The sequence below is a fragment of the Brienomyrus brachyistius genome, unplaced genomic scaffold (genome assembly GCF_023856365.1).
Source record: "Brienomyrus brachyistius isolate T26 unplaced genomic scaffold, BBRACH_0.4 scaffold40, whole genome shotgun sequence".
In the NCBI taxonomy this organism is placed as follows: Eukaryota; Metazoa; Chordata; class Actinopteri; order Osteoglossiformes; family Mormyridae; genus Brienomyrus; species Brienomyrus brachyistius.
The window spans coordinates 3,186,230-3,213,205 of record NW_026042315.1 but is presented as its reverse complement, the minus strand read 5'-3'; the positions used below and the strand labels follow the sequence as shown (position 1 = coordinate 3,213,205).

At 43.1% G+C, this 26,976-nt stretch overlaps 1 pseudogene; it reads left to right on the top strand.

Annotated features, from left to right (window-relative positions):
- Nucleotides 1–9,106: 9,106 nt before the first annotated feature.
- LOC125722643 (E3 ubiquitin/ISG15 ligase TRIM25-like) lies at nt 9,107–15,196 on the top strand (annotated as a pseudogene).
- Nucleotides 15,197–26,976: the final 11,780 nt, after the last annotated feature.

Below are 26,976 nucleotides of genomic sequence, written 5' to 3'. Positions count from 1 at the left end.
ACTTAACACTTGTGATACAGAGAATGTATTGAAGTGTTTTCCCCCTCCCTTTTATCAGTATGCACTGTGCATGGCCTTGGTGTGTCTTGAGTATTACAAAATGCACCATGAACTGTCTGTATTATATATCTATATTATATTTTTATTTAGGCCATAATATGTGATCTTGATCTGTGGTTTTTCAGTGAGTTGGAGGGATTTGACAAAAGCATCCTTTTAGAAATGCGTGAGGAAGTAAGTTCTTTTCTTTTTGACAAGTAGTGTATCTGTCAGGTTTGTGACACAACAGAGAAATTAAATATTTTATTTCACTCCTCAGGGTCAAGACTCTGGTCTCCAGCTCACCGCTCTGTGTTACATCTCCATGGCCATTTTGTCTGATAGTATCATTCGATTTTTCTATGCTATAGTTTTTTTATGTTTAATCATTGCACGGTATATAAATTATTATAAATAATAGTTTATTTTCCTCGTGATGTATGTGTGCCTAAAAGTATTAAATAGAAGTAAAAGTTTCCTCAGTAATGTATTCCATGAACTGATATTTTCCCAACAAAACCCATGTTTGCATTCAAGTCTCTGTCATATTTTCTACATAATATTTGCAACAACCATTATGAAAATTTTGCAGAATATGTACTACAAGCCTCTCCAGTTGCAGCCACACCCATATCCAAACTCACATATAAGGTATATTTGTATATTGTTTCCAAGGTACCAGCATTCCTACAGAACCATGTTACATAATATATCCACATATAGGCAATTTCAGTGTGAGTCCTGATGCATTATGCATACTGCTTTCAAATCTGTCATCAAAGCATTGACTGTAAAAAACATGGAGACCAAAATGTCTCTAAAAGGTGAAAACGCAACATGTCAAGCGCCCCCTACTGGCTGGCTGCAGTACTATTATTAGCACCACCCATACCAATGTGTTTCAGTGGTAAGAGGCGATTTTCCACATTACTTTCATGTCTTTCCATCTACACAATAACAAAACATTTCTTCTCAATGTATTATTAGTTATGTAATTAATGTCATCTAAAAATGAACGTCACTAATATTATTATTACAATTACTTTGAATATTTTGTAAAATGAAAATCTATACTTTTCTTCAACACAACGTGCAGCTTCTATCCCAAGCACAATCCACATTATTACTCAAAAGCTTATTGACCCCCTGATCCTGGTATCACTTTTCAGTCATTTCAAGTAAACATCATGTGTGTTGTATTTGTATGAGGAAACCAATCTTATCAACATCAACAACTGAAATAAACTCACAATCATTCAAACTTCAGCACTTTTTAATTTTGTTTTGTCTTTCATTAAAAGCTGCAACATCAAATCTGGCCAGTTCTGATCTGCCTGCCATTTTTGCCTAAAAAATAAATGCTGGTATTATCAAAAACTATGTCATATAGCTATATTCCAGATTTATTACAGCCAAACACATCTCGGAGCGCCGAGGAACCTCCTTCTCCTTACATTTGGGGAAGATGGTGGCGCAGGAGGTAGTGCTATCGTTTAGCAACCAGAGAGTTGCAGGTTCAAGCCCTAGTTTCTACTGACCCCATGAAAGCGTCTTTGAGCAAGACACTGAACCCCAAATTGCTCCCGGCGTGCAGGTTGGCGCCTTGCATGGCAGCCTCCGCCCCCGGTGTGTGGATGGGTGAATGTGAGGCATGAATTGTAAAGCGCTTTCAGTTCTCATAAAAGTAGAAAAGCACATTTACCATGTGTGTTTTGGATTTGGATTGTATTGGTGTGTAGTCAATCGCTCATGTACATGCTCAATCGCAGTAACATTTTCACAGGAATTTCGGAGACAGAAGTGCTAATTCTATGGGGGTGTATTCAGTGGGAAAGGTGTGTATGTAGGGCATGTCCCCCCCTTCGTCGTGTTAGATATTCTGTTTCCCCCCCTGTGTGTTAAGTAGTGGGGTTGCTCTTGCATGTTTAATAAAAGATTGTACTACACTGCTTGTCCTGGCATATTGCCTGTGGTTTGGGGGGAGGTTAATCTGTGTGTGTGACCATGAGTGACGCGACATGTGTGCTACAGTATACATCCAGTATGTAACTGTATAAAGTAAAACTCACTGAGTAATATAAAATGCAAATGGAATACTGTAATATGAAACATTGCAGTAAGAGGACAATATTACAGTACAGGGCACATTGTTGGATTACATATCTGTTGGCTCTATTAAATGTTTGAATGGTTGAGGACATGGTTGTTCTCCCATCATTCGGCCGACCAGCCTCAGCCATTGTAAGGCCATGATTGAGGACCGAAATATATATATACAGTACTGTGCAAAAGTCTTAGGCAGACAAAGAAAATGATGTTTAGATTATCCTCCTGTTGGTGTAAAACTATGATATGATGCCTGTCAAAGTGTGTCAGCTTCGCCATTTCAGAACCTCTGCTAAAATCATCCTAGTATTTGCAGCGACCGTCCAGTGCAGCCATGTATTTTTTGGCTTGGCCACTAGCAGACCTCATACAGCTAGTCAATCTGTCACTGACTTTTTAAACCAATATATTTATATATTTAATTGAGCTATTTGTGAAATTTAACAAAATCATGGAATGGCTGAGGTCCCCCTGAGGAGAAGTTTGGGAACTGAAGCGGTGTTCATCTAGCCATCCAACTAGATATCAGTAACTTTTTAGAAAACTTAAGAAATTATTACTAGTTTTTATTGTGTTACTCTTAATTTGCACCCGTTCTAATGTTAAATTGTGCTTTTTTTCTAAGCCAAAGTACACTTGCTACCCAGATAAACAGCTTCAAACATTTCTTTGGACTGCCTAAGACTTTTGCACAGTACTGGATATATATACATGCACAGTTGTACAGATGTATAGAGAACATGCTTGAGCGATTATGACAACCATTTTGCAGGTAATGAGTTATATAATGAACTAACACCAGATGTCAGACTTTTCAACAGAGAACCAGTATAATATATTTTGACCAACATGTCATGAACAATTGAAAATGTAGGATTGTACATAATTATTCGCATGACTGAGCCAAAGCATTTGCAATTTGACCAAAAGAATGAGACTTTGCATTTATGATGTGCAAAAGGGACTCGATGATGTGGAGGTTGTACAAGTAGTTATGAGAATTTCATTTCTGATCTGAGAAATGTACCAAAGCGACCGAGAAAACCTTGTTCTGCTGTACACTAGAGTAAATGCATGGGCTGGACTATTCACAGTCCCTTAGAAGAAGCTAAATCACATTTCCTTGGAATTACATCAAATAAAATACTCTATTATTTTAGAAATCTGCTGCAATCTGCTGAAGGGCTGTTTGCTCTGGTGGGTCCAGGCCAGTCATTGGCAACGTCAGCACTGGTGTTTTGACAGGTCGCTGCTGCCTGTATTTTGTCTGAAATTTTGTGGTTTCCTTTCAATAAGCTGTCAGGCTGTAGAGTCACACAGAGGCTGTTCTTCCCTGACTTCAGCTCTGAAGTCAAACCTCAGAGAGCTGGATCTGAGCTACAATCACCCAGGAGACTCAGGAGTGAAGCTGCTCTCTGCTGTACCGGAGCATCCCAGCTGTAAACTGGAGAAGCTGAAGTGAGTAGAGAATGAATATTTTATGTTGGTTTAAGTCAAGTTTATTTGTATAGCACATCTTCATACAAGAAGGTAATTCAAAGTGCTTTCCAGAAAAGATGATTAAAAATAAAATGCATAATGCACAAAGTAAAATCGTGGGAATACATATGAAAATAAAACATTTAGTGCATGTGTGAGTGACTGGTGTGTGAGTAACTGGTGTGTGAGTGTGCCCTGCGATGGGCTGGCCCCCCATCCTGGGTTGTTCCCTGCCTCGTGCCCATTGCTTCCGGGATAGGCTCCGGGCGACCCGATAGGATAAGTGGTTTGGAAAATGGATGGATAAAACAATAAATTAAAAGAACATGACATATAAGGACAGATATTAGAAGTGACAAACTGCCAGTCCCATCAGACTGCCATCGCCCTGCGGCCCAGGGTGCTCCGGTGACAGGAGCACTTATGTTCCACCATGCTGTTTGTTATGGACACACTGTGGGCAGCACAGGGATTCAGATCGGCCAGGCCGTTCCTCCCAATCACACCCTTCCAGGTTTCACTGTCGCTACGCACATCAGCGTTTATGTCGCCCAGCAGGACGATGCAGTCCCCACGGGGGGCACCTCCCAGCCCCCCTTCTCAGGTCTCCAAGCAGGCCAGGTTCTCTGAGCTGGTGTTCGGTGCATACGCATAAACAGTCAGACCCCGTCCCCCAACTCGAAGGAGAAGGGAGGTAACCCTCTCGCTCACTGGGGTAAACTCCAACGTTCTAGCACTGAATTTGGGGGGGGGGGGGGCTATTAGCTTATTTCACAGAGGTCACCATTTTCAAAATGAAAACAAGGCTGAGGTGGGATTAATTCCACAAAATTCGTTGATGCTAGTGTGCCATATTGTTGTGAACCAGGATGTACATCTTATCAAAGACGAGAATGTGATCAAGGTTTGTCTTTCCCTTGATTTCCTTGTAACCGGGACACTTAGAAGCTCAGTTCAAAGTTAGAAAACACACTTTTGCAGAATCATGGATTTACAGTAGTGAGGATGTATCATATAACCAAGCTGCCTCCTGCTATAATTCCTCACAGTGGGGCTGAAGATTTTTATTTTCTATGTGAAAACCCATGATCCATTGGAGGTGAAGTACCTGACTCTGCTTGGACCTAAAATATATTCATACCCCTTTGATTAACTCTGTAATGTACCATATATGTTTAGTAATATGTATCCAGCGTTTTCAGCCTCTCTCAGGATAATAGTGCTTGTGCTTGTTGTCTCAGAAAATTGTAAATTCAGAAAATAAATCAAGCTTGTTAATGACTAACGTTAGTCATTCACGCTGCAAACAATATTTTGATATTTGCTGATTAGCTAGTACATTAACACTTAGGCTACGCCTGTCAAAATCGTTAACTTACCTTTAATATCAGTAATGTTACCCTCTATTCAGTTGCTGTATCCTTTTAACAGAACTGCTCTTGATATTCAACATCCATCCTCAGCCCATTTTTCAGCATCGTTTATGGTAAAATGTGGCACCAGCTCAAAGTTTACGGTCCAAGCCGTTGTTATGTGACTGTACTTCCAGGCTTCCACTTGGGGTGACTCCCTCCTCTGCCTCGCTTTCCATTCAAAATGGCGGCCGTGTGAAATCAGCACATAAGTAGACCCACACCTGCCCAGCGCCTCTCACCAGGGGCAAGTCAAGAGTGGAATAGAGGGGAGTCCAGCGCCTCTCACCAGGGGCAAGTCAAGAGTGGAATAGAGGGGAGTCCAGCCCCTCTCAAGCCCAACATGTGCATATATTTAGTCGGTATCTCTCTACCTCCCCAACCAGCTCAGGTTCCTTTCCCACCAGAGAGGTTACATTCCATGTTCCTAGAACCAGAACTGGTAGCCGATGATCGGTCCGCCTAGGCCCCTGCATACACTGCCACCTCATCCACACTGCACCCAACCCCCACAACTCGCCCCGCAGATCTGACACGGTTCCCTGGTAACCAGCCGACACCTGCCACACTGCTCCATAATGTCAGGCCAGCGTCCACCTCTCTGTCCCCTGATGCCTGGCCAGCACCCACCTCAATGTCCCCAGACGTCCAGCCGGCGCCGACCTCATCTCCTGACGGCCTGCTGGTGCCCACTTTCTATCCTGACGTCCCATGGGCACATGCCACCAGCCCAGAGAAGATGGATCCAGAGGATGTCCTGCTGGACTGCCCTGGGTCCTGCTACGTGGTCCCTCCTTCATCCCAGACTCCGGTTACTCTGGTCCCAGTTTCTTGGGTGGTCACCAGTATCAACAGGAGTCCAAGAAAGCGGCAGGCAGAATGTCTGTCTCCCAGAGAGGGTTTGCCAGTCTCTGCTCTTGCCCTGTATGTGCCTTGTCATCTTCCTGTTCCTGTCCTGTTGTCTCCTTGCTGCCCTACTGCTCTGCGGTTCTCTCATCACCTCCCAACCCCTCACGTCCTCCAGCCCTGCTGGCCCTCCCAGACCCTCTGGTCCTGTGATTCGGCGGAGTTCAGCCTCACCTGGAAAGGACCCTAGGAGGGTCCCCAGCCCCGAGTCTTTGCCTGTCTTCCCTGGATGCCCCATCTCTCCTTGTCTTGTGCATCCTGTGCCCCTGTTCTTGTTGACCCTCCACCTATCCATCCTGTTTTGGGGTCTGACAGGACTGCTGTACCTGTGGCTCCTAGCTTTTCCTTTATCCGCTCCATGTCCTTAGTGATGTCCTGCAACTGCTCTTATGTCTGGTGTTGCTGTCTGTCTAGTGTTCTGTCTAGTCTTGTCTGGTCTTGTCCTGTCTACCATCTGTTCTGTCGTCCCCTGTCTAGTCCAGAGTCCAGTCTGGTTCCATCCCTGTTGTCTAACCCCTTTGGACTTCATGGCCGGAGCGCATGCTTTTGGTGGGTTGGGGCGAGGGGGTACTGTCACATTAAGCAATGCCATTTTTATCCACTATGCTTGTCCATTTATGTGTCAACGCATGTTCTGACCATCCATGCTCTCTGCCTCCCCACATTTCCAGGTGCTACCCGGGGGGGGCACCATCTCAGCTGGAGTCCAGGTTCTGTCCCATGGAGGGGTGACACTGCGAATTGGACCTGCTAACTGTGTCATCCTGGGTGCAGCCTTGAGTGTCACCCTACACAGGCCAGCGTGGAGAACAGGCTTATTGACAGACTTTAATCACACCTCACACCTGGCCTTTAGCAAGCAGCTCCACTCTTTTCTGTTCTCAGTAATATTAGTCTGCCGGGGGGGTTGGGCAGCCAGTTGTCCATGGACCCCCAGAGGTCTTTTTTTTCTCCTTACTTGGGGTTTTTTGGTTCCTCTCCTCCGTTGTCATCTGGCTTTCTTTATTTAATATCTTTCTTTCCTTTTTCCCGTTGTGTATTACTGTCTTTAATGATGTTGTAATGTATGACTACACATCTATGTAAAGTGCCTTGGGACGACTCTGTGAGGCACTATATAAAAATGTAATTAAATGTCCCGCCTCCTCCCTGACGTGGCTCTAACAGGCCATGTTTGCTGCTTGTTGGTCTCACGTCTCGTTCCAGCCCTCGTGTTAAACACTCCCAGCTGTCTCCAGTCTCTTCCATCATTAGTCCTCCATTTAAGTGCTTCCTGGTCCTGTGTTCCCCAGTTCGATCACTGATGTTGTGCCTTATGTGTTGCCGGTTCCATAGCCTCCCATCCTGATCCCAGTAAGTCCCTGTTTGTTGTCTGAGAAACACCTGCTGCACGAGTCTTTCACCCCGGTGACCACGACACCAACCACCAGTGATGTCTGTGGAGCCCAGAAATACCAGCCTAGCTGCACTAGTGCCCAGGCAGCACCTTGACAGCGGCATGTTTGCATTGTTGTATTTGCCTCACTTGTTCACCACTTTCAGCAACAGTATCTGCTATGTACTAGAACTGTAATCATATGTGAGTGAGTCTGTCTACTTTGAAGGAGCAGAGATCACACCTCCTTACTGTAGGTACAGGGCACAGAAACGGGTAAATCCTGTAAGGTAACATTCTTACAGTCAGCATAGATTCCAACACAGTTCTGGAATATGAAGTTCATAGTCAGTCATAATTTTGTAGCATTAAAATATAAATTTTACATAAATCCTAACAGTATGTGTGATTGTGGGGGGGTGTGGGGTCTCGGGGTGTAACCTCTGTCTCTTGGCTTGTTTCCTGTCCCTACTGCTGTACGTGTGAAGTCTGCATGTTCTTCCAATGTGGGCTTTCTCCTCCTACTTTGGAGAACATGAAACTGCGATCAGCCGATTGGAATCTCTAAGCTGCCCTTAGTGTGCGTCTGTATGTGTGAGTTTGTGCTCTGCTATAAACTAGTATCCTGTCCATTGTGTCCCCCGCCCTGTGCCACCTGGGACAGGCTCCAGGCTCCCCACCCCCCCGTACAGGATAAGCAGTAATGCAGGACGGCTCCACACTGTTCCAAAGAAATGGCGCTACAGCTCCCTTCAGGACTTCAGACCAGCTGCTCTCACTTCACACCTCCAGGCTTGTGGGTGTGGTTCCCAGTCCTGGTTCTGCATGTACAGCTTGCATGTTCTCCCCGTGTTCCTGTGGGTTTCCTCAGGTTTCCTCATGCTGTTCACGATCATGCAGTTTGGTGAATTAGTGTCTCTTGATTGTCCTCAGCATGTGAGTGAGTGTTTGCCCTGTGATGGACTGGCATCCCATCCAGGGTGTCTCTGCCTTGTGCCCTGTGCTTCCTGTGATGTGTGTGTCCCATAACCCTGTATTGCAATTATTGGAATTTGTTGGATACTTTTTTGATATATGATCTTTCTGTTCCTGGGGATGGCTGAAGCTGGTCCATTAACTTTTGGCTTAAATATAAGAGTAGTATTCAATTTTCATTATTAGAGTATGGAATTATTTTGGATGATTAAAATGATCACTCTGAACTTGACTGTCCTTCCTAACATAAATACACTCCCTGCACAAACACACAGAAAGAAAAGGAAGAGATGACATATATTTTCATGAATATTGTATATAGAATAATGTAAAAAAAAACAAATCTGTGCATTGACAGCACTTGTCAAAGCTTGTTCTGTCTAATCCTGACACAGTCTGTCTATAACTGCACATCCCTGCATGTTTCACCTGAAACCACATGATCCCAAACGTGATTCTAAACCGACACAGAAATTCATTCTCAGTAGATCTGCTCTCTTATACCTTTATACCTAATTTCTATCTACTGCACAAAATCAAAGAGTAGGATTATAGTTTGTTTACAGAAAAACAATGTCAGTAACTGTTATTCTCATAAAAGATAAATAAATGTTCGCTTTGGGTACAGTTTGTATAATGTACTATTTTGTTCATAAACTGCAGCTCCACTGTTTGCCCAGTCTGCTCTTCTCAGTCTGGTCTCAGTCCAAAACCGCACCTGCTGCAGTCTGAGAAGCAGGAAGTTCCTCCCACTGTCACACACAGACGACTGTGAGAGAAAACGAGACTGAATCCTATCAGTGTTCGTGGTAAAATGGCAGAAGCCAGAGTTGCAGTGGATGTAATTGAGTTAAGTTGTGCAATCTGTCTAGATCTACTAAAGGATCCAGTAACTATTCCCTGTGGACATAGTTACTGTATGAGCTGCATTAAGAGCTGCTGGGATCAGGAAGATCATGCTGGAGTTTACAGCTGCCCCCAGTGCAGACAGACCTTCATACCCAGACCTGTTCTGGGCAGAAACACCATGCTGGCTGAAGTGGTGGAGGAACTGAAGAAGACTGGACTACAAGCAGCTGCTCCTGCTGACCAGTATGCTGGACCTGGAGATGTGGAGTGTGACGTCTGTACTGGGAGAAGAAGTCCTGCCTGGTGTGTCTGGCCTCCTACTGTGAAACTGACCTGCAGCTTCACAACAAACTCCACCATGCAAAACAGCACAAGCTCATTGATGCCATCGGCCATCTGAAGGACAAGGTCTGTTCCCACCATGACAAACCGCTGGAGGTCTACTGCCGTACCCACCAGCAGTGTATCTGTTATCTCTGTACGATGGATGAACACAGAGGCCATGATACAGTCTCAGCTGCTACAGGAAGGGCGGAGATACAGGTCAGGCTAATTTAAAAGAATTTCCCCTTTCTATCTAAAACAATTTCCCCAAAGAGATCAGTGAAAGTATCAATTATTGTTATTATCTAAAAGTTAATTTTAAATAAATGGATTTTGTCTTAACACTTGTTCGTGTAATTGCTACGAAACACTCAGATCAAGTCTGGTTCGGTAAAGTTGTCATGACCTACTTGTCCGGTCTTACTAGCGGGGTTACTAGCTTGTCGGATTTAAGGTAGTCTGGGCAAAATGTAAGTAAACGAATATGAAGTCCATTTAAACTGTGGTACCTTACATCCGACAAGTTACCCCGAAAAGCCAGTAACCCTTCATAGTACAGAAGAATTCACTAGAGCCACAGTACAGTAAGGCCGTGCCCGCCGAAGATGTTTGTACGGGACGCCATGACACTCAAAATAAAATAAATAAGTATATCAAAAAATATAAATAAAATGATAAATATTTCAATAATGTATCCTTTTATTTTTAAATAATTTCATAAAATTTCATAAATTTCATAAAATTATATTTCATAATAACACTTGTCTTCTATGTATAATTTTTAAATTTGACAATTTATTGTTTCGTAATAATGTTGCGATTTTCATTAGACAATTATTATTATAAAATATTATTTTCACAATAAAGTTTAACTTTTCACATTATCGCCATGCATTTCTATACTGCATCAGGAGGTGTTTTGCAGGATTGGCACTGCAGCCACCGGATAAAACTCACACTGTTCCACTGGGACTGGTGTGGTGCTGAGGTGTCACCCACTGCACGGCTGCACTCAGGTTCTCATCCCTGAGGTGGTTCGTCGTGTGGTGGGTGCGGTAAGGCACTGTACTCAGTGTGTGCTCCTTACCTCCGTACCTTACCTTACCTTACCTACATCAACACAGTACAAATGTACATGTTAAAAAAGGTCTTTCGGTACTAAGATGTACGTAGATTAATACTTTTCTATTCAAGGTTAAAGGGTTCAACCTTTAAAGCATTGTGTTGGTTGCCATAGGATAATATTTTGGCTTTCAGTGATAACCAGTGAAGCTCAAAATTTATGAAAATATTAACAAAGAGGTTCATTGTTTTGTCTGATATGCTGAATTATGTCTGACTTGGAACAAATGAAGTAAAAGTAGTCAGGGCTGGAGTGGGACTGAATATCTAACCAGGAATTCAAGCCCCCGGACAGCCCAATATAAAACGATATAAACAATTACACTGTTATTATATGTTTTTATTCACACATCCATTTGCTAGGCTACTGAACACAAACATCCCCTTTGTCCTCTCATCATCTTTGGCCCTAGTGTGTTCTTCCTTTTCCCCACATGGCTGCATTTGGCTCAATGGGATGAGTGTGTGACACAGAGGCTGGGATCAGCTGGTTATGGGTTTGAGACAGGTCAGGAACCAACCTCACCTCTTTCATTTAATTATTGCTTTTCTATTCTTCCCAGTGTTTGTTAGTTCTATGTTCTGCTTGTGAAGCTTGTGCCTTGTTTTATTATGTTCCACATGTTTCTGTACTTTCTAAGTATTGAATTCCTTGTGTGTGTTTCTTACTTTCAGTGTTTGTGGGAGTTTTCCTAGTCTTGTGTTCATTAATATAAGTTACTGCACTTGTTGCCTGTTTTCCCTGCACTTTTGTTATTGGTTAATTGTCTCACATCTGTCTTTGTTAGTTCGCTACAGCAGCCTGAGCATTAGATTGGCTACAGAAACCGGCAATGCAGGTTGTGTGTCTGACACAGACAATCACATTTTGTGCAGCGTCAGTGTGAGCCATCGGACTTTATTCTGTATTCGCCACTCCTCCATCAGGCTGCCTCAACTGCAGCCATGTTTTCTGCAGAATGAGACTTTGGGAATTTTCCTGCTCCCAATAATAAGGTCGACAGCTCAGTCTTATCATTTATAAAATGGCATTTGACTACTAAATAAGCTTCCATATGTATGAATGTCCACTTGTCAGATGTTAGTCTTACTGCTTTGGCCTTTCTCACCTCTTCCTTTGTTTCTCTTTTTCTATCTTAAATGTTTCTGTCACTAAACCCTTTCATGTTTGCCTGGATGGGAGAAGGTAGGTTGGATCCAGGATCCCCACAACCTCCCTAAATCCTGCGTTATCCACTATGGTGAAGGGTTGTGCATATTGACCAAAGCCTCATCAATCATTTGTTTCTTGGTCTCTATACTGGGAAAATTATACAGATTATTGGGTAATACCCTCACCAAAATCTGATATTATGTATTCATACAATTAAACTGAACCTTGGACACAATAATGACTAATAATAATAATAATTATTATTATTAAATTATTATGATGATTAAAACTTACGCTGCAGTGTGTGTGTACGCCGAAATATGTGCTGTACAACAGGTTTGAAACCGGTAATGAGGATTGTGCCACATTTTCAGTTTCCAAAGCAGTCACATGGTTGAGTGCAGAATGAAGCTTCAGATGACCATGGTCACGTGTTCAGGGTGGAACGAAGGAAACTGAAGCTGTGCTTCAGAATGTAGTGAATCGCTTTTTTATTATCAAGCTTAACATCACTAGCTGCCCCATTCCCTCTGTTAGTCTACGTGTCATTTTCTTAGCTACTTTTTCCCTGGTGAGTTTTGACCCCTTATTGTTCCTTTATTGCGTGTCTTTCCAGTTTGGTTCAGTCTCCTTAATTCCCTTTGTCTTGGAGCTTTTAAGTGGATCCTCACCTTGTTTCCCTGCCTGCACCAGGCTGCGCCCCAACATGCACATTAAATATATGATATGTTCAAATTCTGAAGAATCTTTAATGAATCCCATTTTACACATTTTCCTTTCTGAATTTGCGTGGAACATCAGTGATGCAGACTTTGACACAGTTTACATATGAATGGGTCACAACAGTCCAATATTAAACCAACTTCCCAGCGGATTCAGAGTTTTTAGGGTTGCAGGAGAAAAGATACATTATTGTTGTTCACAGTGCAGTTTCTACACAGTGGCCCATTATCAACTGACATGCGATCTGACATCAATCTAATAGGACGTCAGTTGAGTAGCCGGTCCTGCAGTGCAGCCCAGGACACATTCGCCTTCACATTGCTATAAGAATGTGGCCATATGCAGCCCAGACCACCTCCCAATGTGGTTTGAGTGATCGGATCTCAATGTATCTTCAATGCGTCCTGGGTAATTAGCGCTGTCCACTTGTGATTGGATCACCCAGGACGCATGTTAATACCAGGTGGAAACAGGACCAAAGGGTCTATGTCCATTGAATCCTACCTACAGTCAATAAATCATTAATGAACATCCATCCATATATCCATCCATCCATCCATCCATCTATCATCCATCCATCCATCCATCCATCCATCTCCTATCCGGTAATCCAGGTCAGGGTCAGGGGGAGTGCCTGGAGCCTTTCCCAGGCAACATAGGGCCCAAGGATGGGGTCCACCCTGGGCAGGATGATTGATGAATGTGATCTCAGCTAATGAAACAAACTTGTTTTGTCGTCTTGTTTCCTATCTGTAGAAACAAATGGGTGAAAAACAGAGGGAATTTCAGCAGAGAATTCAGATGAGAGAGAAGGAACTGCAGGAGCTGAGAGAGGCTGTGGCCTCATTCACAGTGAGTATGAACCTGAGGAGAAGATAACAGCTGGCTTGTGATCATATTGTATCTTCTTTCAGATTCAACAGATTGCAGATTTACAGACTTGTGCGGATTAATCAAATTAATGCTGCTGTGGGTTATTCTGGGTCAGTGGGATAAAGTTGCTAGATTACAGAGTTTAACCAAGTGTTGCAGCAGTAGTAGCTTATTTATTTAAAAAAATACCATAAATGCCTATTTGAGAAAAATGCAACTTTTCACAACCCAGCGTAATGCAAATAACCACTAAAAAAGTCACCTATTAAACTGAGACCTAATGGTGACAACCAACCTGCCCCATACAGCCACCAGTCTCTGCCAAATCCCTGCAGCTGACAGTGTATGAGCTTAATGAGCGATCATTTCCAATCAGTGCTGGCTGGGTTTCAGTACCTGAGGCGTCCAGCATGGTGATGCTCCAAACCTCAGCCCTGTGCTGTTTTTATACCTCCTGTCAGCTCACATCTCTATTGTACAATGAGGCTCTCTGGAGTCTCAAAAGGGGCCAATTGTAATTTACTGTCCTCTGCTCCCTGTGTCACCAACAGAGCTCAGCACAGTCAGCAGTGGAGGACAGCGAGAGGATCTTCACTGAGATGATCAGCTCCATTGAGAGAAGACGCTCTGAGGTGACAAAGCTGATCAGAGATCAGGAGAAGGCTGCAGTGAGTCAGGCTGAAGGAGACATGGACAGACAGAAGCAGGAGATTGATGAACTGAAGAGGAGACACTCTGAGCTGGAGCAGCTTTCACACACAGAAGATCACATCCATTTCCTCCAGGTAACAGAACAGCTACTTTGGCAATAAGAAAACCAGAGTATTCAAATGGATGCATATTGTCATTTGTATTTCAGCTAGTCTGTCATTGGTCAGATGTTAATGGTTCTGTTAATTAGATTGCAATACACATTTGTATTGATGAAGCTGTTTAATCAGACTGTGTGTCTGTAGAGGCGCCAGGCTCTTCCTGTCACTCCTGAAGCTGGATTTGGACCCAGAATCTCTGTCAGTCCCAGATCTGATTTTGGGAATTTGAGGAAGGCGGTTTCTGAGCTGAAAGATCAACTGGAGAATTTTTGCAGAATGAAAATGGCAGAGATCCATCACCAGGTTAATACATTTCTAGTCTGTTCATGTTAATATAGACCAGGGCTGGCCAATCTTACCCAGAAAGGGCTGCTTTTGCTGGATTACTAATTAGAGGACTGATTGGCTGAAGGGTCTCACACCTGGGGTTGAACAGCTGACCTAAAGGTTACCCCAAAGACCTGCGTACACACTGGACTTTGCGGGTAGAATTGCCCCCCCGATGTGTTCCATGCAGAGAGAGTATGCAGTACAGTCAGCCTCACATTTGTGTGACCAAGTCAGTTTGTTTACAATAAGTTTAAATCTTTGTGATAACTGGTGAAAGAGCTTCACATTCTACTGGCTGCAAAACCCAGATCACATGAAACATGTTTCTTCTACATTATAGAAACCAAAAATCTGTATTATGTGTAACTTACCATGATTTGCAGTTTGTTAAAATGCCTGTTATTGTCCCTCATAATGATAATACCCCACTGCTGTTATCTCCACAGTGAGTGAAGTCCATCTCCCACAAGTAAATTCCTTTTACTCACATCCCTGTTTCTCTCTGTCTCCTTCTAGTTACCAAAGACACCGTCCTACCGGTATTAGTGCCCAGGACCAGAGCAGAATTCTTACACTGTGAGTCTGTTCACACACACACTTCTCTCTCCCTGTATGAGGTGGAGTGTGTTTTATTGTGTTTCGTTTTCTGCTGCCAGTGGAGCTTCTCTTTCTCTCTCCCGCTGCCTCCTGGTCTTTCACATTTACATGAGCTTTTTATCTCAGTGGACTTTAAATCCAGTTGCTAAGTAAGGCAAGTTTATTCAGGGTGCTTTTCCACTGCACCAGGTTCGGTACTTTTGGTTCTTTCCCTTTTCCATTAACTTCCGGTCAAGTACCAGTACCAGAAGTTCCAGTACCAAAAGCATCATTGCAGCTGGGGTACTTTTTCGGTACTTTGGAACTTTGGTGTGGGACTTACAAACACGTTCATTGTCAATTTAAAAAACAATTTTAAAAAGTCTAAAAGCCCAAAACACAAATAAACAGTTAACTAAAAAGAAGTGAGATTGTAGAGGCAGCGTATGACTAAACTCCTGCTAATTTAATTTATTGAAACAAAGCAGCAACAAAAACGTTTTAATCCCTGATTATAATGAACTGACAGTGTAGCAGACCTCAGGTCTTCAGGAAGCTTGTTCCATAGACAGGGAGCATAGAGACTAAAAGCTGCTTCAGCCTGCTTGGTCTTCATTCTGGGACACTGAGTAAAGTTTCAGGGGTCTGGATGCTTCACAAGGTTCAAGGAAGTTAGTGCCATTTAGTGCCTTGTAACAAGTAATAATATTTAAACCAATCCTGTGATGCTCAGGAAGCCAGTGCAGTGATTAAGGAGCTGTGTGATATGCTCCACTTCCTTGGTGTAAGTGAGGACTCTGGTGGCAGCATCCTGGATGAGCTGCAGCTGTCTGACTGATTTATTACCAAGACCTGCAAAGACACCATTTCAATAGTCTAGCCTGCTGGAAATAAACACATGAACAAGCTTTTCCGTATCTGGTTTAGAGAGAAATCCTTCTCTCTCTCTCTTATTGGGCTGGTTTCAGCTTCCGTTGGGTGGATCTTAAGCAGACCTTGGGCTGGACCTGGGAACACTGTACTGATGCCTCATTTCCACCAACATGGAGCCGGTGCTGGGCTGGTTGTCACTTGATGCCTTTTCAGAACCTGCCTGTGTTTCCACCAGTTTAAAAAATTCACATAAGTGACAGTGAAAGTAAAGGTTCATATGTATTCCGTTTTGTGGGATTTGTTCTTTTCTGTTCCAGAATAAGTTTTTATAAGCTGCCAACTGTCCTTTTAATGATCACGCTATTAAAGATGCCAATAACTGAACTTTGCAATCTGCCTCATAATCTGCGGCATGGTTTTCATTTACAATGCAAAGTTACTCTGATAATAAGCTGGCTAGTTGTTTTACTGCTGCCACCGGAAATATTAGACAAAACTATATTGGTTATTGACTGAATTATCCAGCTATGCGGACGGTTTGGACACGATGGCCCCTCCCACTTGCACTGATGTTATGAGAACTTTTTTTTTATTTTTTGTGGTGGCCTGTAGCCTTGTGCCTTTGACTGAATCACAGCCATGATATACCGGAGTATCTTCTTATATGTTATTGCTTAATTATACTGCACTCATAAAGCATTCTAAACACAGCTATAAATATTTATAAAAAAGCATAACACATTATATCCACCATTATAACGCTTTATGAATGCTTTATGACACACTCATCTATAAGGCACTATAGATACCTTCATAATGCAATACAAAGCATCCTTAATGCTTATACCGATCATTATAATGCATTATGAAGGTATTTATAGTGCACTAAAGAAGAGAGCTTCAAACATCATTCATTATGCATAATAAGCATGCCTATAATGTGTTATGCCTTTTGATAAATATTTAAAGCCATGATTATAATGCATAACAATGGATTATTATTTGTTGTGAATTTTACTAACAACATGGCCTTAAGTGTTCCAGAGATTTTATAGTGTTCCGTAATCTGAGCAAATGGAAGCATGTAGATGTTGCACAAAGAGGCTCAGTGAGGATTATAATTCTAATTGGTGATCAGTGTTGACACACCACAGCACACAGTGTACAACACCGAAATGTGTCCTCTGCTTTTAACCCATATGTGACATCGTGACATAGCAAGGGGCAGCTAATTCAGCGCCCAGAGAGCAGTGTTTTGCTTAGGGTCCCTCAGCAGTGCTTTGCTGGTCGGGGATTCAATCCAACAACCATTAAGCCACCACTGCCCACTGCCAATTACGGACCCTTGAAGAACTCCACATGTAATTTCTGTTCATTCAGATTCATAATTACCCTTCTGACAGAAAGTAGTGCATGACTTGTAAAAATAATTCAAACCCATTAAATAAGGCGGCGGCTCCACCTCCTTCCCTGTGCTCTAGTGCTCTAGTCTCACTGATAAAGGGCAGGTAGGAGTAGCTGGTTTGATCAGGGCTGCTGCATAGTTTTCATTTGACCCCATTTCAGTTTAAAGCATAAAAATCAAGGTCTTGATATTAAAATCAGTCATTAATAATGATTTTCCAGCCACAGACCTGATATTCAGTAAAGATCAGTTTAATGTATTAAACACATTGTCTGACCCAGTGTGTAGGTGACACACAACTGGAGTCAGATGAGAGAGAGTAGCTGTGGGCTTTGATGCACTTTGTTCCCCCTGAAGTCAGTCAGAGCAGGAATGGCTGACACTGGGGCTGCTCCTCACTGCCTAGTGTGGGCTGTAGCTACAGCAGGGGATCCAAACCAAGTAAGCGGCGGGCGGTGGGGTAAGGGCCCAGCCTGTCCTAGATGTCATCATGCACTGTAATGCTGAAAGCTGGGAAACTGCCCTCGCTTTGTTTGGGTAGCAGGAACGTTTGGTATCACTCAGTAACAGCTCATCAAAACCTTTTATCTGCATCCTTATCTTGTGTGAGATACGGTATCTATGGGCAGTGAGGTCCGGGGGGGGGGGGGGGGGGGGGGGGGGGCTTCCTTCCTTCCCTCACATTTGCCCTTTTTGTGCATTCGCTGACTGTGTACTTTTTTTCAGATTCATTAATATTGTCCTAAGACGGCACCTGCAGTCTTCCCCAAACTGGCTGTGACACTGAACATCTCCTAAGTCTGTGCTTTAGGGCCATGACTTCACACGACACGACTACACTTGCGTGCGTAGTTTACATCTATCTGGAGGATTGAGGGTCATGTCCACCAGGGGGCAGTGCGAGAAAACCATCTTGGTCGGTTCCTTCGTTTCCAGTCTCACTTGTTAGTATGAGGTTGTGGCATTAAATGTTGTACAAGGACGAGGGAGTCAAGATGGCGCTCTGAAGAACACGCTTTGATTAGAGCTGCAAGCCCACTTGTTTTGTTTACCATGTACTGTGAACTATATGCAGTTTTACTGCTGTCTGGTTTTATTTAATCACCCAGTGACTGCAATAACTATACATAGTCATGATTAGCTTGATGATAGGCTTGCTGACTTTCTAGCCTAAAGAAATAGGCTGAGTTCTGCTCACCTTGTTCAAGCCATTTTTGCCACAATCTAACAAAGGCTCCTTCTGCCTTATGTTTATATATAATCATACAATTTATTCTGTAAGGCACCTCCTACAATTTTTTCTGTATCAGTAAGACGACTGACTGGTTTGCAGGTTAAAGCAGTAAATCTCATTTATAATTTTCTTTTCTTCATCTCTTCCGATTCGAGCCAAGTCACTACTAAACCTTCTGACAAATTTTGCTACATGATGTTATTATTGCAATACTTTTTTCTGTATTGGGTCTGTTCCAGTGTAAGTCAGTTAATTATTAATTATGTTAATTATGCCTACCGCACTCCAAATTTGTCTTTAAACGCCAACATAGATGATTTTGATGAGGATTTTCAAGGTAATAGAACTGTTGCATACATATAAATGCGTATGCATATGTGTGCAAACTTGTCCCAAATTGAAAATCTCACGCCAGCCAGTTGATCAAAGTTGGCAGCCCCGTGAACTGCCGCTCTGAATTTGTAAAACGTAGGGAAACATACACAGACCTCGCGGCTGTGGTACGTGTGCAGGGAATATCAGAATTACTACTAATACTTAAATAGGACACGTGCGCATGTGCAAAGTACACAGCTTGACCAGAGAAATATGAACGTTTCCATGTACGCATACGCGGTGTAATACGCGAGTGCTGCGCTTTGCGGAGAACCAGCCTAGATGCGTCCGCGTTGGGAGCGTCGTGTCGTCGCGCTGCTGGAGAGAGGTGTGTGTCCAAAGTGGATTAAAAGACGTTCATATTGTGACCTAAAGACAAACTCACTTTTAGTGGTAATCTTTGTTGTGTAATTTTATGGTTAATATGTTTGATGAATGCTGTTTGTAATTTTATTTACCTGTAATTAAGCCTATTAGTTTAACACGCGCGTCATTTCGGCGCGTCTTCCCACCGGCGTCGCGCGGGCGACCAACATTTCCTGAGGTAATTCACATATTTGACTTTTTATATTTTATGTATCGTACAGAATAATAGAGCGCAGGCTAAAGTGCAGTTCGGCCCCAGCGGGTCTCTCAGCGTGGCGTGTCTCACAGCGCAGGGGGCAGCCGGAGCGCCGCAGACTCGGGCGGCTACATGAGTATATTGGGAATAAAATGTGTGTATTGGAGCGAGTTCTGTGTGAGTGAGTGTGTGAGGTGTGACAGTGATAATGATGGAGATGCTGGGCTTCGTCATGGGATTAATGGCTCTTCCTCCTGCCTACAGACTCCTGCCAGCTGACACTGGACCCCAACACAGCAAACAGATTCCTGTCTCTGTCAGAGGGGAACAGGAAGGTGACAGAGGGGGCAGAGCAGCCATATCCTAATCATCCAGAGAGATTTGACCGCTGCCCCCAAGTTCTGTGCAGAGAGAGTCTGACTGGCCGCTGTTACTGGGAGGCTGAGTGGGATGCTGATGGAGCCTGGATAGGAGTGACTTATAAAGGAATCGGGAGGAAAGGAGGGAGTGACTGTGACCTTGGATACAATGACAAGTCATGGATGCTGTGCTGCTCTCCTGACAGTTACTCTGTCCAGCACAATAATAAACAGACTGACATACCCATAGAGCCCTCAGGCTCCCGCAGAGTAGGAGTGTATCTGGACTGGGGGGCTGGTGCTCTGTCCTTCTACAGAGTCTCCTCTGATGGACTGACCCCCCTGCACAGATTCACCTCCTCATTCACTGAACCCCTCAGTCCAGGGTTTGGGGTTTATAGAAACTCCCCCGTGTCGCTGTGCATGCTGGGATAGCTCACTGTGTGCTGGAGGAATCATTTTTACCTTATCAGAGTCTCACATGTCGCTGCTTCTCCGTGGCAAAAAGGCAAAATCTCTGCTTTATAACCAGTATAACCCTTTTTACTCTGTCTGAAGTGTGACGTATGTTAATAATTGGGTTCTGTAAGCTGAACAAACATGTAGAATGACTGTTTTTCTCTGACTTATGTTCTATGTTGTCTGTAAATGCACCAAAACTGCCTAAACTAATTCATAGTACATGCAGTTGTACCAATGGAGTGAATTCTGATTCTGAATAAAATAAAATGTAATGAAATCTAAGCCTGATGAGTGGGGGGAGCTTTTCCCCTCCCCTCTATATGTATATTTTATATTTCGGTCTATATATTGTATTTGCTACCTGTACACTGACAATAAAGGCTTCCTATTCTATCCCATTAATGTCCTGGTTCCGCGCTGCCCAGAACGTAACTGAGTAACAGACTTAATCCGCGCTCTCTGCTCACTGAGCGCAGCAGCCTGATATCGCAGCGGCGACGCTTTGGCCAGCAGGGGGCGGCAGACGGCAGACAGTTTATTAACTCAAAACCTACAGCGGTCCTGAGGTAACTTAGTAAAGATAATGATATAATCAAATTAATCATATATTAACTAAGTAAACATAAATAACATAAAATCTTAATAAGTCACGTTAGTACAACAACAACAGAAAGGCACCTGATCATCAATGAAGTAGTGTAGGTGATTACCAATTACCAGAAAAAAAACACATAAATCCTGTTTCATTAGGAATCCTGAGATATATACAGTACTGTGCAAAAGTCTTAGGGAGTCATAGGAAATGTTTAAAGCTATTTATCTGGGTAGCAAATTTATATTTTCTCAGTATGAAAAAGAAAATTTAATATTAGAACATGTGCAAATTATGAGTAAAACAAAAAAAAACTAAAAGGAATTTCTTATGTTCTCCAAAAAGTTACTGATATCTTGTTGGATGGCTAGATGAACACCAATATGGTTCCTAAACCTCTCCTCAGGTTCACCTCGGCCATTTCATGTATTTGTTAAATTCCACGACCAGCTCACTTAATTAATTAATGAAACTAGTTTTATAAAGTCACTGAGGTACTGATTAGCTATATGAGGTGAGCTAGTGGTCATGTCAAAAAATACATGAGTATATTGAAAATACTGCCAATACTGGGATGACTTTAGGAGAGATTTTGAAACGGTTAAGGGCAAACAGTTTGACAGACATAATATCATAGGTTTAAATCAACATGGAGATCATTTTAAAAGTTTATGTGACTGCCTAATATATATATATATATATATATATATATATATATATATATATATATATATATATATATATATATATATATATATATATATATATATATATATATATATATATTATGTGTGCAGTTATATATATATGTATGGCCAGCCCACAGCTGTTTCTGCTCCCATTGCATTAATATGGAAGCTATCTGCTTGTGTTGATGTTTCGCCTGATATTTCAGGTGATATTTCAGGATGCAGGCGGGTGGACTGGGTGGTGGTACTGTTATAGTGGGGTTTGCTGGATAGATGGACGATTCACAGTTTATATTCCATGAAAGTCCACATATATCATTCCATTCACCCTACTCATGTACACCATCGCAGTGGCCAGCGTCCAGGCAGGATGTTCACCAGCACTTTTCAGTCTCTTAATGCATGTTACAGTGAGCAGCTGCCATTCTGCGAAAGTCTGGCTTCCCTCTTGGGGACATGATCAACAGAACAACGTGTGAAAGACAGTGAACTAAAGTGATGTGTGGCGGAAAAGTAACACTGCACATCACTCTGAACACACCATCCCCACTGTCAAATATGGGGGTGGCAGCATCATGCTCTGGGGGTGCTTCTCTTCAGCAGGGACAGGGAAGCTGGTCAGAGCTGATGGGGAGATGGATGGAGCCAGATACAGGGCAATCTTGGAAGAAAACCTCTTGGTGTCTGCAAAAGACTTGAGACTGGGGCGCAGGTTCACCTTCCAGCAGGACAACGACCCTAAACATAAAGCCAGGGCAACCATGGAATGGTTTAAAACAAAACATATATCCATGTGTTAGAATAGCCCAGTCAAAGTCCAGATCTAAATCCAATCGAGAATCTGTGGCAAGATCTGAAAACTGCTGTTCACAAACGCTGTCCACCTAATCTGACTGTACTGGAGCTGTTTTGCAAAGAAGAATAGGCAAGGATTTCAGTCTCTAGATGTGCAAAGCTGGTAAAGACAAACCCTAAAAGACTGGCAGCTGTAGTTGCAGCAAAAGGTGGAATTCCAATAAAATTGATTCATGTTTGTGGCTGTAATGTGACAAAATGTGGAAAAGTTCAAGGGGGCCGAATACTTTTGCAAGCCACTGTAAACCACAGGCATCACCCTAACGGTAAGAAGTGTGATCCGCTTACGACTGACACGCAGTAGAGACAGGATCCCATCCAACACGGGACCCACTATAGGCTCACACAGAAATAAAGGAGAAAAACACCAGCTGCCTTTTCCAAGCTGTTTACATTCCTGCGCTTCCTCATGGTGACAGTAACAGCCCGTGTCACATGACCACTGTCATGTCCTACCCATCACACCTGCCTGACCCTCCTGTCTCCTCACTAGCGTGACCCTCATGATTCATGCCTGTTGCTTGTTGCCCCTCGTTAGTCTTTGCATTTAATTATCTATTTGTCTCGTCAGCCCCAGTCCGGTCATTGATGTTAAACCTTCCTGCTGCCTGTGACCTTCCCGGTTGCCAGTCCTCCCATTTGTGATCCCTCACAATCCTCTTTGTTTCCAGTCTCAGCCCATCTAGTTCAGCAAACCCCCTTTTTGTTTCACTACCAAGGATGCAGAGATGAGAGTCTTTTACCAAGCGTACAGTGTCCAGAGTGGATGAGCATGACCACAGTGAGAAGAGGATCTGATGGATGGAGGACCTAAGTACCATAATCTTAGTAACGCATGAGCAGAATTGGACCATAAGAGGAACTGGCCGGCTCCATCTCACACATGGTACGTGGGTGTAGAAGTTACTCAAAACCATATGGCTGAAATCCTCCACATGTGCATTTTGAATGTACTGGGCATCATGTTTTGAGCCTGTTTTAACCATGAGAATCCTGTGAGGGGCGGCTCAGTGGGTAACAGGGCTGCCTTGCAGCTGCAGTGTCGAATGTTTCCATCCTTCTCCTATGCTGTCTGTGTGGCGTTTGTTTGCTCTCTTTATCCCACATGGGTTTCTTCCTGCAGTGACTCTGACAGGCATCTGTAAATTGCCCAGAGTCTATGACTGTGAGTGTGCCTTGTGATTAAATGGCATTCTATCCATGGTGGACCCCAGCTTTGTACCCTGTGTTTCCTGTAATTGGCTCTGGGATACCCTTGTGATAAGTGTTTGGAAGATGGATGCATCACATCTTAGTACTTGTGACGATCTGTCCCGTCTCCTCCTGATTGGGCCAGCAGAGCTCACTGCTGACACTCCGTAACTCTCCTAACCCTCCCCAGCTGTATCCCATCGTTGACGTTCTCCACCCTGATCTGTTAGCCTCCTACACCTCTCTCCCGTCGGTGATTACTGTGTATAAATGTTCCTGCTCTCATGGTTCCTCAGCTCCGTCATCATTCTTCCAAGTGTTGTTTGCTGTATTCCCTTAATAAAGCCTGTGTCTTTCCCAGAGCTACTGCATCTGAGTCGTCCTTAACCCACTTTATATTACTCATCACATAGAATATCCATTTACATTTAACCCCATGGACATTAGGCTTTTCTCGCAGGGGTCTAAGGTCAGAGAGCCCAATTGGACCAGTTCATCCAGATAAATACATTTGTAAAGAAATAGTAAATACATTTCCAATAAATTCCTATTACACATTGATGTTATAATCAGAAGCCACATTGTGAAATGGAATATATCCAAACAGCATTTTAATCTGACCAGTAGGGCATGCTGTTGTACCACTTGTAGAAACACTTTTGCATTTACCAGACTTGTTTACCCAAAGTGACTTACAGCAGTGGGAAGGGTTATGTTTTATGCATATTCTTGGGGGATTTGAACCCATGACCAATGATTCATAAATGCAACACTCTACTTGTTCAGCTAGAGAATCTCTATGAAAAAAGTCCTAATGACTTGAAGTAATCAGCTCCTAATGCCAGGTAGCTGAAAACACAATGAGGTTCTTCCTCAATGTGATGCTGCCCAACCCAGCAGACGGGAATCTGATGAATCAGACACGCCTGCCAGTGTCCAGTTTAACCTTTGGGGTCCGTGGACTCAATGGCCAATTAGAGATGGCAGACAGCTGTCCACATGGCCCCGATTGATACTGTTGTATATACATTTATACTTACTTACATTTTACTTATTTATCAGAAGCTTTTATCAAAACGACATACAAATGAGGAAGCAGATTGACCTTGTACAGTATGCAAAGTGCTTGGAAAGATTAAAAGCGATAAAACATTGTATCAAAGATCGAGTCCAAGTGCAACAACTTTGGCGCTATATGAAATTCCCAAAGCGCACCACTAGATGGCGGCTTCCTACCGTGAGCTGAAACAGCCGCCGTAGGAGTGATGCGCGGCAAGTTTCCCCAGCCGCCAACTAGTGATGGGATTTATGGCTCTTTGAGGGGATCCGGATCTTGGCGATCCGTTCCTTTCAAAGAGCCATTCAAAAGAACGGCTCTTTTGGCTCTTTTTAAATATTTAGTCAGTTTTAAGAAGCCAGCTTGAGGGCATCTCAGTTTATCCTGGAAATAATCACTGGGAGGAATGATGAGGTGAGATTTGTAGTTAAATAATTAAAACTCAGATATCACACACCAATATTGAATGAATTGAATGAATTATTCTGAAATATTGATTATTACCTCATTTGTCATGTGTGGACTATATTCCATAGGGCTGCACAACATCCCTCTGCTTAGACAGTGACATCACTATTTTGGATTTACCTTTAGCACAAAGTGTGTGTATGTGTAAAGCTACGTTGACTTATGTTATTCATACAATACCTACTCACAAATAAACACAAACAAACAAAAACAAAGCCGGCTGCAATGAATTTCTGTGCAAAACAGCTTTTACTACAAACACTTCCACACAAGAACATTGTTATCACAGCAGCGTGCACAAGTCATGGCTCTGCTCCTACCGAATGACAGAGGCACGCAGGGTTTTTTTCCACTGGAGTACTCACGTGAAGGATGCGTGCACAACTAACATCATGCTGTTAGGCAGTAGCACCCCTGCGCTGGGTGCGCCCCTCCCTCTATAACTGTTCTGTCTCGCCGAGGAGCTCATTTTTGTGCATCTGTGTGAAACACGCATAGGAAAAAAAGAACGACAGAAAGAACGGCTCCCTCCCAGCCGCGACTCGGCTCCCATCGTTCATGTTTATGAGCCGTTCAAAAGAATCGGTTCGCTTGCGAACGTCACAACTCTACCGCCAACCGGCGTGCACCGGGGCTGCGTCTGGTTCAGGCTTTTGCCTGCCGCTTTCCTCCAGCTTATTTTCTTGTGTAACTTGGTGCTGGGCTCCTCACCATATAAACAAACTCAGCCTCGCAAACATTAAGAAATCTGGATGCTATGAAAGGATCGTCTACCATACTCCCATATTCCACTCTGCTTTCATCCAATTGTCTTTGGTTTGTGCTGCTGGGAACCATTATCGCTGTCCTTTTATTTTGCTGCAAAGGTAATCGTATGATCACATTATATCGCGACGTCCCTTGTCCCCACCCACGTTTTGTTGAAATTGCATGTAGGTCAGACCCACTTTTGTACCGTTTACTACACATGTTGATCATCTTTTCTCCTGCAAAAAAAGAGCATTTACTTTTATTTTGGAGATATTTTTTTGCAAAGCGACTTACAATTGAGAAAGCGGCGAGTTGAGCAGCAAACTTAGGGCGGTGTGACTAAGCAGGTTTGGACCCACGAAGCTCAAATTCCACAGTCAAACAATTTAAAAATTGTTTCTTTGAGAAGGCAGACGCAGGCAGTCACTGATGTGTTTGGGGTTAAGGGCCTTAGTCACAGGAGCATAGTGATATAAGCCACTGAGCCAAACGCCAACCCACAGCACTGACCTCTGGCAGAATTCACCTTTACAAGCATGTTTGGCAAATGCCACTAAGTACAAAACTGATGCACTTTTACATAAATAACTGTACTTATCATCAGGGTTCAAGTGTCAGAAGTGCTTCTGCTACTCTTTAGTAAGGTTACAAATTCCATCTGTCCATCCATCCATCTTCTGTAGTCAGGTATATACACAGACGCACACACACAGACGCACACACACACAGACGCACACACACACAGACGCACACACACACGCGCACACACACACACACGTACACACACTCACACACAGACACACATGCACACACACACAGGTTTGTAATTATATCTTTGTGGGGACTCTCCATTTGTTTAGATCGTGAAAACTCTAATCCCAACAATGACAGTCTACCCAGCCCCAACCTTAACCATAAGTAAGCAAACAAAGTGAAAAAAAGGTATTTCCAGTTTTGTGATTCTATTCACAGATTTTTTTATGAAATTAAGATTATGTTTGTGGAGTGTGGGGAGTGAAAATGTCCTTATATGGCAAAAGATTTTTATCT